Source organism: Armigeres subalbatus, chromosome 2 (assembly GCF_024139115.2).
Source record: "Armigeres subalbatus isolate Guangzhou_Male chromosome 2, GZ_Asu_2, whole genome shotgun sequence".
Classification (NCBI taxonomy): Eukaryota; Metazoa; Arthropoda; class Insecta; order Diptera; family Culicidae; genus Armigeres; species Armigeres subalbatus.
The window spans coordinates 420,705,810-420,719,575 of NC_085140.1; the positions used below are offsets into that span (position 1 = coordinate 420,705,810).

Here is a 13,766-nt window from a genome sequence, read left to right on the forward strand (position 1 = left end):
GCAAACAAAAAAAATCTAAAAATACTTGAAGTGAACGGGCGCAAAGGTGTCAGAAAGCACGCGTCAATCATGAAACTCACCAACCTTCGACTTGATGCGTTCAGTCTTCTATACGCACAGCTACTGATGCAGAGTGATTTGATTGACATTGGCCTTGAACGCCGTGTGGATGCTAATTAGCGGTGCACCTTTAATTGACAGCATGAACGGTTTTGCAACCACCGCCGTTAGGGGAGAACCGTTGTTTAATTGATTGCAAGAATGTACGTATGTTGTGGAATGTTGACGATTAGTTCAAGCAAGTCGGCATTTATAGCACAAACAAGGTCCTTGATAGATTAAAGCGAATTCTGCAATTCGGATCTATTCGATCTTTCAACAGTTTTCAGTCCCGGTGATGACCTGCTGTATCATTTAGTGAAGCATGCCTCTTCTCATCCAATTTCACATGCCCGTTAAGCGCATCATTTCATTATCCATTAAATCCGATCACGCCGAAAGCTATAAGAGGGTACCACATGTGCATTTGCGATAACGATAATTGACATGTAATATAAAGCCGTCTGTTACCGTTGTCGGTACCAATGTTACGCATTTCAATCCGCGAAGCGAATTGCCATTCTAACGAGAAACTGTAGCAGGATGACAGGAGTTTAGGTTGCATGATTGAACCGGAAGGGATGCCTGCGAATGGTGTACCCACTACTATTACGCCTAATGTGAATGGAATGGAAACAGGTTGCTATTAATCCGGACAGGTTACTCTATCCACTTACCGGAGGTGTCCATTCGGAAACAGCTTAACTGCCACACGTGTGCAATAGACCAGCTCGTAATGTAATCATCAGCGTGGTTTATTGTTCGTCCATTGAGTTAAACTTTTGTGATGTAGGCATCCCTGATTAATATTACTCATCGAATTTTGTAGGTTGATTACCATTTGTCAAGTAAATAACCTAAGATGCGTCTTTTCTCAGTCCGGCAAAATTTAAATAATAAAACCCATTTAATTTCCAGGTTTATCTGTCGAAATTTCTCCTGGTTGCATATAAGATACAAAGAGATTTTCATTTAGCAAATCTAAATCCCTTATTTTACTTAGTAAAAAGGGGGCTCAAAAGGTTTCGCCAAGGGCGCTGAAAGTCCACGCTACGGCTCTGCATACATGTTTTTATTTTTCAAAATTGTGCAAGCGTAAAATTCGATTAGATCCCAAGCCACAAGATTCACTTTTCTTTCCGCTGTGTCACAAGAAGTCATTAATACCATTAGGTAAGTATTTAATTCCCAAGTCCAGCACGCGACATGTACGTTATCGAGTCAGTTCAAAGTCGTCGTCGTTGTCTTCGCCGATGATCGTTCGTGCCATTACTGTCATGTCCAATGCCACAATGAGGTAGAGTCTCAGCAGTGGAACCATTCCGGAATACTGATGAAGCCGCCCCGGTACCATTGCATTGTTGGTTGTTTGTATGTTTTCTTTAGCAGCCACAACGTCAATTCAATCACCGTCTGCGCTGCAGCTATTTCCACCCCGAGTAAACACAACCGTCAAAACATCCAACCAACTACTTCCAAGTGGGTTTTATCAGTTTATCAACTCTGTCACGAAACGATGTCCCCGATGAACCCGCAATTTGAAATTGTAAAACAGACTGTAATTTCGTGCAAACAATAGTGTTCTCAACGAGGTTCGCTCTGACTGGGAAATCCCGCCATAAGAAGAACATTCACGAGCATATCCTCTTGCTATCGGAATGGATGTATCATGAGCAGCAACATTAGCGCCGGTTCAACGGTCATCAACTACCGCCGTGGGACGTGCTAACGACGACGACGACGACGGCGGATTAGACAAACTTTTGTTTTCAGGTTCGCCTTAGTGGGTTGGCATAATTGCGCACGATACTGTCACTTAATTACAGCGCAGGTAGTTGGGACAGGTAATAGTGACCTCTGGGCACTTATACGCATCGATCGACGAATCGATAAGGTGTGCGTGTCGGTAAATTGCGAAAAATGTTCACTTCCTGAGGAAGATTTATGCGCCGGTAGGTGTGATTTGAAATGCCGCCACACGGCAACGAGATTTTAGAACATATTACAGGTAATGTGGCTAAATTATTGTTGTTGTTTCCTTGTTCGACCGTGGGACTCGATGAACTAGTTGCCGGCACCACTTACAGTACTTAGAGCCGGTGGATTTTCCAGTTTCCAAGGTGTTGTGATTGAATTGTTGATTTGAACCGGTATGTGTTGTGATAAGATATGTGAGAAATATAAATCACGAGGGAAGCACCTGGTGGAAGTATAACGAGGAATTTTTATGTAAATTAGAATGAATATGGTGCTACTGATTTCAGAGAACGAACTGTAACTGCACTTATTATTTTTAATTACACAATGTTAATTTTTTCTTACATTTTAGTTGCTTTTGCTAAAAGAAAAATTGATCGAATGGTAAAGTAATCTTATAAATGGAGGGCATTCACGCCCACTAAGCTTTTTAATAAAATACGCATAATGCTCAGAACTGAGGTTTGAAACCATATAAAATAACGAAGTTTTGAATAAACTGGAGTCAGAGCCGCAGCGTGGACTCCCAGAACCCATGGCGAAAGCTTTTTGAGCGACCGTGTATCAATAAAGAAAATAGAATGTGCACTTGTTTACATGTATAAAGCAATTTGAATCTTATCTAAAGAAGTAACCTGTTAAAAGCAATCCAGAAAAGGTAGGATGTTCGTGTTACAAATCATTCAGAAAAAAATGATATTTAGAACAAAAAATGTTATTAAGGGAAAGGTGTTCGAAATCACATTTTTTCTACGTGATGCATCATAGTGATATTTCCTTAATGATTTCTATGAGCCTCTGTAACATTTATTCAAATATTATTAGAATGTAGCAGTAAGAATTGCTAAATGCCCAAAAACTTTCTACTAAACCCTTTTTTCCTGGAAGAAGAAAATTATTTTCTGGAAGGAGAAACCTATTTTCTGAAAGATTGAGTAAACCTACTCAAATCCAATAAAAAAATATTTGTTTTGGGAACCCACGCACTATTAGATCTATTTGGGTCAAAATAAAAAGCCAGTGCATTAAAATGGAACCTATTTCGATTAAGAAAAATCCAACTCTATGCTGGGTATGTCGGTAGTTTAAGTCACCACGCACTGACCCTAGTTGGATCAATGAATCCAAATTTGAAATATGTTGGTCGATTGCCGAAATCGTTACAGGATTCAATCGGCTCATGAAAAACCCCTTCCATGGCTTGGTTGATGACCGAGATCGTTATCAAACCTATTCGGATCGAGAAATATTCAAGTAGGAGCAGGTCGGTCGGTTGTTTCGAGGCACGTCTGTGCGATCAATAAAATTCCACTTGGAAGTTCGAATTGGTTGGCGGAAGTAGGTAATGAAAAAATTCAACTCAGGATCAATCTGGATTCGATGGAAATGGAAAATTCGATAGAAATGGAAAAAAAACCTCATACAAATAATTTCCTGATAACTATTTTAACAAAGCAAATATCTAGTTACTTAAACCCGTTGGTGCAGATATCCATATTTAGTAAAATTGTTGAATGAATTATTTATTGTTTTATTGTTTATCCTAATACAGTCGTACAGATTTCTGGATTGCTGGAATTGAAGCCTTTTTGTTGGTCTATCTAGAATTTTTCTTTTAAAACATACAAATTTATCTCAGATCTACATGAAACCCTTACAAGCTTACAACTACTCTCCGGTAGTCAAAAAAGCCTTTGGTGTGTAGTCAACCAATTAAATGATTCCAAACCAATGAATTCAATAGATCAATGATCGTATTGTTGTACTACATAACGGTTCTAGAAGTCCCCTGACGACTGGAATAAAATGGAACGGTCAAGACTAGAACTAATCCAACTCATGCAATGTAGGTAACAAACTTTATGACTTTCATATCACTTTAAAAAAATAAAGTTAATTTTTTTTTCTTTTTCACAAGTCCCTTTGTAATCGGCTTCGGAAGTGCATGAGCATGAGCATGATTGACCGCCCACGGTTGCTACTCCGTTATTGCCAGGTCAGCTGTAATTACACAGAGAACCAACAGATGAAGTTTGCGACTAACATCATCTTCAATGTAAGAACTGGTGACCCAAAATAAGCAATACCAGCGCCGGCCGTGTCCGAATGCAGGTCAATTAAGGAATGGGTAGGAAAATGTTGACGTGATACTCGCTTTGATAGAAGCCGACGAGTCATCTGCACTTCCACGAGAAATCACTGGGATGTTGGATATATGGGATAGGTATTGTGGCAGGGTTCGTTTTGGTAAACAGTATGCCGTGTATAGCGTGTAGTTTAATCAATTCAAAACATAATCGTACGAACACTATTTATTTTAATTACCGACCGCACTAAGCAGAACAAAATTGTCGATGACCAGCCGATCTCTCTGCTAACCGCACAAAGCAGAAGAACTTTTTCGATGACCGGCCGATCGTTCTGCTTACTGACGCGAGCTGAATCTTCACTTTCTAATTAATTTACTCACCCGCACAAAGCAGAACAACATTTCGATGATCGGGCGATCGTTCTGCTAACCGCACAAAGCAGAACAAATTATGTGATGACCGGCCGACCGTTCTGAATCTAAATAAATCACGACTGTACGTGACTTCTGAATGCTGTACATTTGTCTTTCAAGCAACAAACAAACATGGTCAACTTTTACTAATTATTCATTGGAACGGGAGTAAGGTTTTGTTAAGACTTGATTTAGTAAACCGTCACTACTCGATATTTGTGCTAGAGTGTTAAGCAGCTAATAAGGACGTGTTGGTGTTCTAGCATTCATGCGTGCTCCTATGTAATTTAAAATTAAATTGGTAATTAAAGTAAATCTCAGTAATGTTTAAATAAATGTGGAAAATTGAGTTTATATTACGTTGGAAAATAAAACATTTTATGTTTAGTATTATTCCACAATCAACCCGATATCAAAGAGGGCTAAGGTTAATACATGATACTTTTGTAAGTTTCGAATTTATTATACGGACATTTAAAAATTAGATAAAAATTTCAAAAAGTTTCAACTTTCATTAAACTTTTTCAGTAAAGAAGTTCTTTAAAGCGAATACGAAAATTTGGGTCTTAGAAGGTCAAAGAAAAAAACTGGAACTAGCTCACCGAATTTATGTGCTTGATTCGCTACTATTTTTTTAAAGAACATGTAAAAAATAAATTCATAATGTGCAAAGCGATTTGCACAATGTATGAACAAATAATATTATATATGAAGCGTTGCATTATGGAGGAACGCACGAGTTCATCATACTGATGTTGAAAGTGATCAGAATAATTTGAACAGTACTTTTTTATATAGAAATGATTTCCGCAATGATGTGACATGTGAGTGGCGGGTTTTGAGTGGTAAGCACTAATTCACACTTTTAGGCACACTTTTAGATCACAATCACTGCAGAAATATGTTGGAACGGAAGGTTAACTACATAGATTTTACTGTATTTTTCTATCCCCTTCCCCTATGGACAGATTTTTGCCATACAAATTATTTCTTATCTTGTTTGTTGCGTGAAAATATGGAATACTATTTTTCCTTATAAACTACACGACAGTAAGATATATAAAAAATAGATCTAAACGTGCTCACCGGAGATTCCAACTTCTCACATTATCTGCTTCGGCTGAAAACCACGAAAATAAATTGCCACATCACTAATCCTAAACATTCGGTCTGAATTGCCAGTCCACGAGAAAATATATCAAATATAAAAAATCAAAGGCATCAACGCGGTGAAGTTTTTCTAAAAACTATTTCTCTTCCTGTTAAAGTTTCACACGCGAAAACTTAAATTTGACGGAAGCTGAATCGGAGCACTTTTTCTACCTTCACTCGCGAGCGTCCATATAATTTTCTTTGACTAATATATTCAAACTTTCCAAGAAGATGTAAATATAAGGCAGAATGGTCACTGAGCCTGATAAAGCCTTATAAAGCCATATAAAGTGAAAGTTTATGATTATGAGAATCATTCAAATCCCTATATTATGATGCGAATAGTACTCGTATACAATCATCTATGTATCTAGTATAACTTTAATAGGAAAACACTTACCGAAGAAGTCACTCACAAATCCCTTTCGTATCAAACCTTTTTCCATCCATAGGTACCTCTTCCGTCCAACAGTAATCATCCTAAACTCAAACGATAATTGTTTCGGTCTCCAGTGAACCACTACGTTGTTCCTCTTCGGAGAAACTCGCCAAAACCATGTTCACCGCTCGCTGATGAATGGTTCCAGAAAATCCCTCATATTCCATGGTTCCAAGAGGGTGGATTAAATATTCCTCTTTTCAATTTCTTCGTCTTCTTCTTCGGGGTTTGACCGGTTTGATTTCCAAAGTCCCACACTGATAAGGATTAACCACACAGATAGAAAAATCCACTGAAATTTACGCTAAAATTCATGCACATAAATGGAACGCCATTATTAGCGTAATTTCATACGGGTTATAGCCTAAATGTATACAATATTCGACGTGAATCGTCAATATTGCATACAAGTTGTAAGCAATCGTGTTAGCAAGAGGAGCATTTCAGCGTAGAATGGCGTAAATTTTTGCATGTCATGTTTTACGCGCTGTTTATTTTTCATTATTTTTTTCTGTGCACTTCAAAAAGACTTACAAAGTACGAAAAATTCAAGGGGAAAAAACAGCAGCGAAAAAATAACACGTCAACTAGGGATCGTTGACTACTGCGATCTCCCCTTTGTAATCGGCTTCGGAAGTGCACAAAAACAATTTAAAACCAGTCGACACTAACCAATCTATTTGACATATTGATGCGAAAATAAATATTTTTTTATTTGCTTTACACTAATTAAATTATCCCTACCTTAGACCTTTGAACTTTGTTATTATTGTTGGTTTTCTTGAGTAATAAAATTGTTCTATTTCTCAGTAAATAATTCTTCTGATGATGTCGACTGTTTTCGTTGTACTTCTCGGTGAATTATTTGGCGTTTCAGTCTGGTTTTTGAATGAAAAATACAATTACATATATTGTACGGCCGAGTTGCCGAATAATATGCAATTAATTGTTAATTACATATATGTTTTCTTCTTCCAACGTTTCGATCTTTATTGGATCTTTTTCAAGGATTCGAAAATATTGTCGTTTTTTCGTCAAGTATGGTTTTATAACTGTCAACCGTCATTCCTTGTTTGGTTTTTCGTCCCTTTTTTCCAAAAAACTAAAAAAAATGAAAATCCGGAATTCACACTGCTAATTGATAATTGCGCAATACCAAATAAAACAACGAAAATTAAATAATTTTTGATTTTGGCATCACCCAGGGGCCAACCCATCCAACCGCTCGCTACGGCGTTGACTGGAGTACACCCAGGTTTTTTTCTACACGGTTGGAATTAATCAATTTCTCGGTAAACCAGAACTTTCACAGCTTTCTAAATACCCCCTGAATTTTCTTTGATTTTTTGTGATTTTTTTCGTGGAGTTAACTTATTTTTTCATTGACGCTGAAGGTCTTAAACGACTAAAACCAAAACGTGTAAAAAAACCTGGGTGTATTAAATTGCAGCAACAAAAATCTGGCTGAGGCTAGCACGATGATATTTTTATGCCCAAGGAAGTCGAGACAATTTCCAATCCGAAAATTGCCTAGACCGGCACCAGGAATCGAACCCAGCCACCCTCAGCATGGTGTTGCTTTGTAGCCGCGCGTCTTACCGCACGGCTAAGGAGGGCCCCTGTACATCTGTACTGTACATCATGTTCTGTTCAAATAGGGAAAGGTCGTTTGGTAGAAACTTATTCGGCCGAAAGCCATTTGGCCGAATGTCACAAGACCGAACAAGCCATTAACCCAATCAAACCCATATGGACGAAAGTTATTTGACCGAACGAGTCGTATGACTGAATATATCATTTGGTTGAATAGATTATTTGGCCGAATAGGTCATTTTCACGAGACGAGCCAGCCTCGGGCTGAAAGTCACGATAATAAAGACAAAAAAAAGGTCATTCTGGTTCCACCCCACTACACCGAATGCCAATACTCCGAATGCCATTTCCCCGAAGGCCACTACCCCGAAGGCCATTACCCCAAATGGGACAGTACTCCGAAAACAATTATCCCGAATGGGACACTACTCCGAAAGCCCATTACCGCGAAACATTTCGAATCTGAAGTATTCCATTACCATATTTAACACCAATAGAAATCGATTTATCGCAAAATGACAATCTTTGCAAAGAATTAAATGAACGAGTAAGGCGAGTAATTAATTGAACGAGTAAGTTTCTTCTTGTCTTGTCTTGTCTATAATATTTTATATAGAAATATCTAAAAATAATAATAATAATAAAAAGAAATATTTCCTTCTTTAAATAAACACGTTTGCCCGACATAAGGCAGACAGAGGAGATGATGCCTTCTTAAAATGGACACGCTTGCCCGGTATCAAACAAACAGAGGAAATAATGTTTTGTTCAAATGAATGCATTTTTTATAAAGCACATAGAGGAAATAATGCCTTTTAAAAGTAACGCGTCTGCCCGATATAAGGCGAACAGAGATGAAGTCAACGCGACTTCCTGAAGACAAATAAGATCTCCCTCTCTCTCTTATACACACACCCCCTTAATGAACTCGCTCACTCACTCTAAGCCACTCACTCACTCTTACTCACTCACTCTCTGTTACTCACTTACTCACTCTTTCTGATATACTCACTCTTACTGATATACTCACTCTAGCTCACTGACTTACTCCTATTCACTCGCTCATCCATAAAATTCACTCATTTCAACTCGCTCACTCACTCTTACTCGTTCATTTTATCTTACTTATTCACTAACTCAATGTTACTAATGCACTCACTCTTACTCACTTACTCACTCGCTTCCTCCTGCTCACTCACTCAATCTTACTCACTCACTCACTTTTACTCACTCGCTCCCTCCTACTCACTCATTCACTTCTACTCACTCACTCACTCTTGCTCAGTCACTCACTCTTACTCACTTACTCACTCACTCATTTATCGAGGTGAACCAGCCCAGGACTGAAAACTAAAGAAAAAACTCACTCACTCACTCACTCTTGCTCAGTCACTCACTCTTACTCACTCACTCACTCTTACTCAAACTCACTCATTAACTCACTCTTACTCGCTCACTCTTACTCATCCACTCGTCGATTATGAGCCCACGCTTCATCAAGAATCCGTTGCTTTTACTACAGCGACCAAAAAAAGACTTCAACCTTATTGCCCATGTAGCCATGCTGACGTGGACCGCAAATATGCCTCCGACTCTCTGCATTGTGCATGAGAACGTGCTGCATAATCTCCCCTACCCTTCAGGACTCTTAGGGAAGATCATCGTCACTAGAGGCGTGACGTACTTTGTGGATGGTCTCTTAGTTCTATACTGCATTGAAACAGATCCAGGCGAAGGAAAAACTATTCCCAAGTAACCATGCAGCTATATATGCTTGCAAAAAACATAGCCCTAAAAGTTGACTAAAAGTGAAAAAGGGCACTCATAAGACCGATATGTTGAAATAAAGCATCAGTAATGCATCGCTGCATTGGTAATACTGATTTAGAGTATCGTTGTCTGACAGTTGATAAATAAATGCATCTTCACATCATTAAAACTGATCTCATGCAATTAGCATTTAACATGCCGGCTTGTGATTGATATATGTGCAATAAAGTAATAATTGATGTTACTTGGGTGAACTCTGAATAAGCTTTTATTGAGTAATATTTTTCTCATTGAAATGAAGTATTAACTTGAAAAAAAAACACCAATTCGGAGTACTGGCTCATTCGGGGTAGTGTCCCATTAGAGTAATGGCATTCGGGGTAGTGGCGTTCTGGGGTAGTGGCGTTCTGGGGTAGTGGCCTTTGTGGTAATGTCATGATGGGTAATGGAATTATGGGTAGTGTTGTAGAGTTGGTCGTTCTACGTCTAACTTCTCACTTCACACTACTCACTTTATATAGTAAGAAGCAAGTGATACACGAGTAGTGAGAGTGATAGTGAGACGTCTCACTTCTCAATCATCATTTCTTACTGCTCATTCCTCACTACTTAATTATCACTTCGCATTTTTCACTTCTCACTGCGAAAAGTGAGAAGGACGAAGTTAGAAGTGAGAAATGATGAGAGAGAAGTGAGACGTCCTACTTCTCATTCCTGATTTCTCAGAGATGTGAGTCGTCTCACTTCTTACACATCATTTTTCACTACGTATGTCTCACATCTCATTTCACAATTCTCTGATTTCGCAGTGAGAAGTGAGAAATGAGGAGTGAGACATCACGTTTGCTCCTCATTTCTCAGTTCGCATTTCTCCCTGTTAACTTTTCACAGTGTTTTTTTTTGCCAAACGACCATTGTGGCCTAACGGTGTTTTCGGCGAAATAACCGATTCGGTCAAATGACTTTCGGTCGAATGCTCTGTTCGGCCAAATATTTTTTTGCGAAAAAAACAACTATCTGCCTAGTGGTCCTCGCCTCGGCCGAATAGTTTTCGGCCAAACGGCCCTTTCATATCTAGAGAAAGATGACTAAAATAAAAACTCCCCCTAAAAAATCACAAATTTCCCATAAACAAATAGGAAAATGCCAATAAAGAAATCAGGGTATGAGCAATTAATAAATATAAAATTTCCACAAATAATGTAAAATTTCCATGAACAATATAAATATTTCCACAAAACAAAAATAGATTAGCAAAAGTTGGAATTAAAAAAAAAGAACTTTCCATAAAGATATCAAAATGTTCCAGGAAAAAATTCCAGAAATATTAGCAATGAACAATTACAAAATATTCCACAAAAAAAATTTTTTTTCTTCACAAAAATTTAAAAACTGTCCTCAAAAAGATCAATAAAGACCAATAAAAAATAAGAATATTTCCATAAAGAAATATAAAAAAGCAATGCGACCGATGTGCAGGGAAACTGGCGATGGGCAGCCAAAGAAAGAGCAACGACAATACATCGAGCATCATTGGCATAGGAAAAGTTGCTCGGCCGAAAGCCATTTATCCGAATGCCACTTGTCCGAATAACACGGCAGGCCTAAGTTACTTGTTACAGAAATGGTCATTTGGCCGAAAACGTTGTTTGGTCTAAGAAGTTTTCGGATTGGACATTTTCTCGGCTTCCCTGAGCACAAAAGTATCATCACGTTAGACTCATGATATACAAATGCAATGGAAACTTGGCTTAGAAATTTCACAGTAACTGTGGAAGTGCTAAGAACACACTAAGCTGCGAGGCGGCAATGTCGCAGTGGGGGATTTAATGCCAATTAGAAGCAGGCTGCAGATCAGGAATTCATCAGGATTATGCAGAGATATGGCAAATTCCGTGGGAACGAAAATATAATGATAACAGATAGGAAAAATGCGAATATGGGTATCTAACTTCATGAATTTGGGACACAATATTTATAGAAACATTTGATAGTGACACATGATGATAGTGTCTACTGCCTTCCTTATAGCAGGTTCCAGGGGTCAGTTTTAGAACCGACTGGAACCATGCATATGCGTGTCAAATTTTATATTTTTCAATAGAATGAATATAAAATTTATATTAAAGATACATTTTCAGGACTGTATGAAGCTGGCTAATTTGTATCAGATTCCGGGTGTTCTGCAAAAGTGACTTCGGTTCAGGCTGTCTGATACCAAATACCGGCCCATTTTCACAGAAATAACCATATCTCTGCGTGTTCCTTACGGATTACTGAACTATAGCAAACAATGGTCGGCAAATTAGTTTTTGTTTTTGTTATTTTCTAGAGTTTATTAAAGTAAACGTTACATGAAATGACCAATTGAAAAAAATGTATTTTTAACATACTCTTGGAAACCGATCTGGAAATAACTATCTAGAAAGAAAGTGACCCTCATTAATCCCCATATGCTTAGAGGAGAGTTCAAATTAGACAGAAAATGGCTAAGATATAAGGAAAATACTATTCTCGGGTGAGTGAACCCAAACATTTGGTCGATACACCATTATTATGGGTGACTCCGAATTGTTGGCCGAAGCAAATCACACCCGTTTTCCACTACTTCAGTGATAAAAAAAAATCCAGATTTTTCCTAATCATTCTAAAAATTGCTATTGGCAATGAATGAATTTAGGATCCTGATCCCATATTTGCTTTGAAATTTTAAGACTCATTACCTCAAAATGGTTCAAACCATAGATGGAATCCGCAGTAATATTGCGCTAGGCAAATACTCACGAATTTTTGGTCACATTAATTCATTGGACTTGCCATAAATGCTAATTCTCTTTTTGGCGATACACTACATTTTAAAGCATACCTACTTCAACTACTAAGCAGCCGTAAAAGAAGAAGCAAATGTTGACATATTCTATCTGTATGAATTATTAATTTAAGTACGCTGAATCCATAATCATGATTTACGCGTGTATGATCTGTATATTTTTTTTGAAATCACTATTCTGTGCAATCAATTCATCTATAGCTTTGCAAACACAAACTTGTTGGAAACCTTCAAAACTGCTTCTCGGCATCATTTGCCAATTTAGCGAGAACCAACGTGCAATCGACCAGGCGGATGCATATGCGCGTCACAACCGAATGCATCCAACCGGTCAACGAAAACGTTCAGCTAAACAGATCCAATCGCAGACGCCACCGCCGCCGCCAGACCAGCCAAAGCAACTCGGTCGGAAGAGGGACAGGGGCATTTGGTTGCATAAAGATGTGACACGGCAACCGGCGGCGTGTGGCATTGTGACGGTCGCTAAAGCCCATCAGCGCGTAACGACGTCGGTCGTCACCTCGCCGGGTGGCGCGCAAAAGTGCAAAGCGGCCAACAATGTTACCATTACAGCGGTACCTGGTGTCTGCCATTGCCACCGACTGGTCCGATACCTTGCTGGGTGGCATTTAAATTATGAAATGCATTAAACTTCATTATATCACCGCAAAGGTACCGCACTACACCGTCACCGACCGACAAGACCACCGTCGTCTAAGCCAATGATCACTTCTGGGTTTGGGCCGGTTCTACGGAGGACCATGTGTCATGCTGACCCGTCGCGCCAAACCAAACATGAAACTTGAATTGTGCCGTTTCACGTAAAAAAAAAACCACACTAGCCACAAATGGCTTTATTAGTAACACAACGTTTTTCATCCAACTTAATGTTCATTGTGCACATCTGTTTCGACATTTTTCCCTGGCCCTGCCCCATGGTCTAGCGCCACAATCTGTCAATTCTCCACACCAGATTTCGCATCTATGATGGGTTTTCTCCACTCACCTTCACTTTCAGCTAGAATCAAGCCAACACCCGTAAAATCACGCACTTTTTCCTGCTCGATCTGCTCTACCTCGCTAGTACGCCACTAAACTACTACTAATCAGGCGACGCTAACGACTTATTGGCTTTATACCTTCCACCACTCCTCCGCCAGCCAGCGGCAGACGAGACTACCCGGGCCCAAACCATTCGCTGACGACGCGACGCCTTGACGGGCAGTTAGACGACTTGTGCGGGCGAATAGGCGAGGAACACATGCGCATGCTCGGTTGACTTTACCAGCTGATGAGTGCAATGCTGCAACTGCCACCGTCATCACACGCATTGCTTTGGGGAAATATGATTCAGATCTCGAGACAGGATGTTCGGAAGTTCCGTCATAACCGCATTGAGACAG

The 13,766-nt window shown here is 39.1% G+C and overlaps 1 protein-coding gene across 1 annotated transcript in view; it reads right to left on the bottom strand.

Annotated features, from left to right (window-relative positions):
• The window catches only part of LOC134213435 (ejaculatory bulb-specific protein 3-like), a 28,662-nt gene extending 15,138 nt beyond the window's left edge, over nucleotides 1-13,524 (bottom strand). Inside the window, exon 1 of the mRNA XM_062692481.1 lies at nucleotides 13,370-13,524. The gene's annotated coding sequence lies outside the window, so the exon portion shown is untranslated. The remainder of the gene's footprint in view (nucleotides 1-13,369) is intronic.
• Nucleotides 13,525-13,766: the final 242 nt, after the last annotated feature.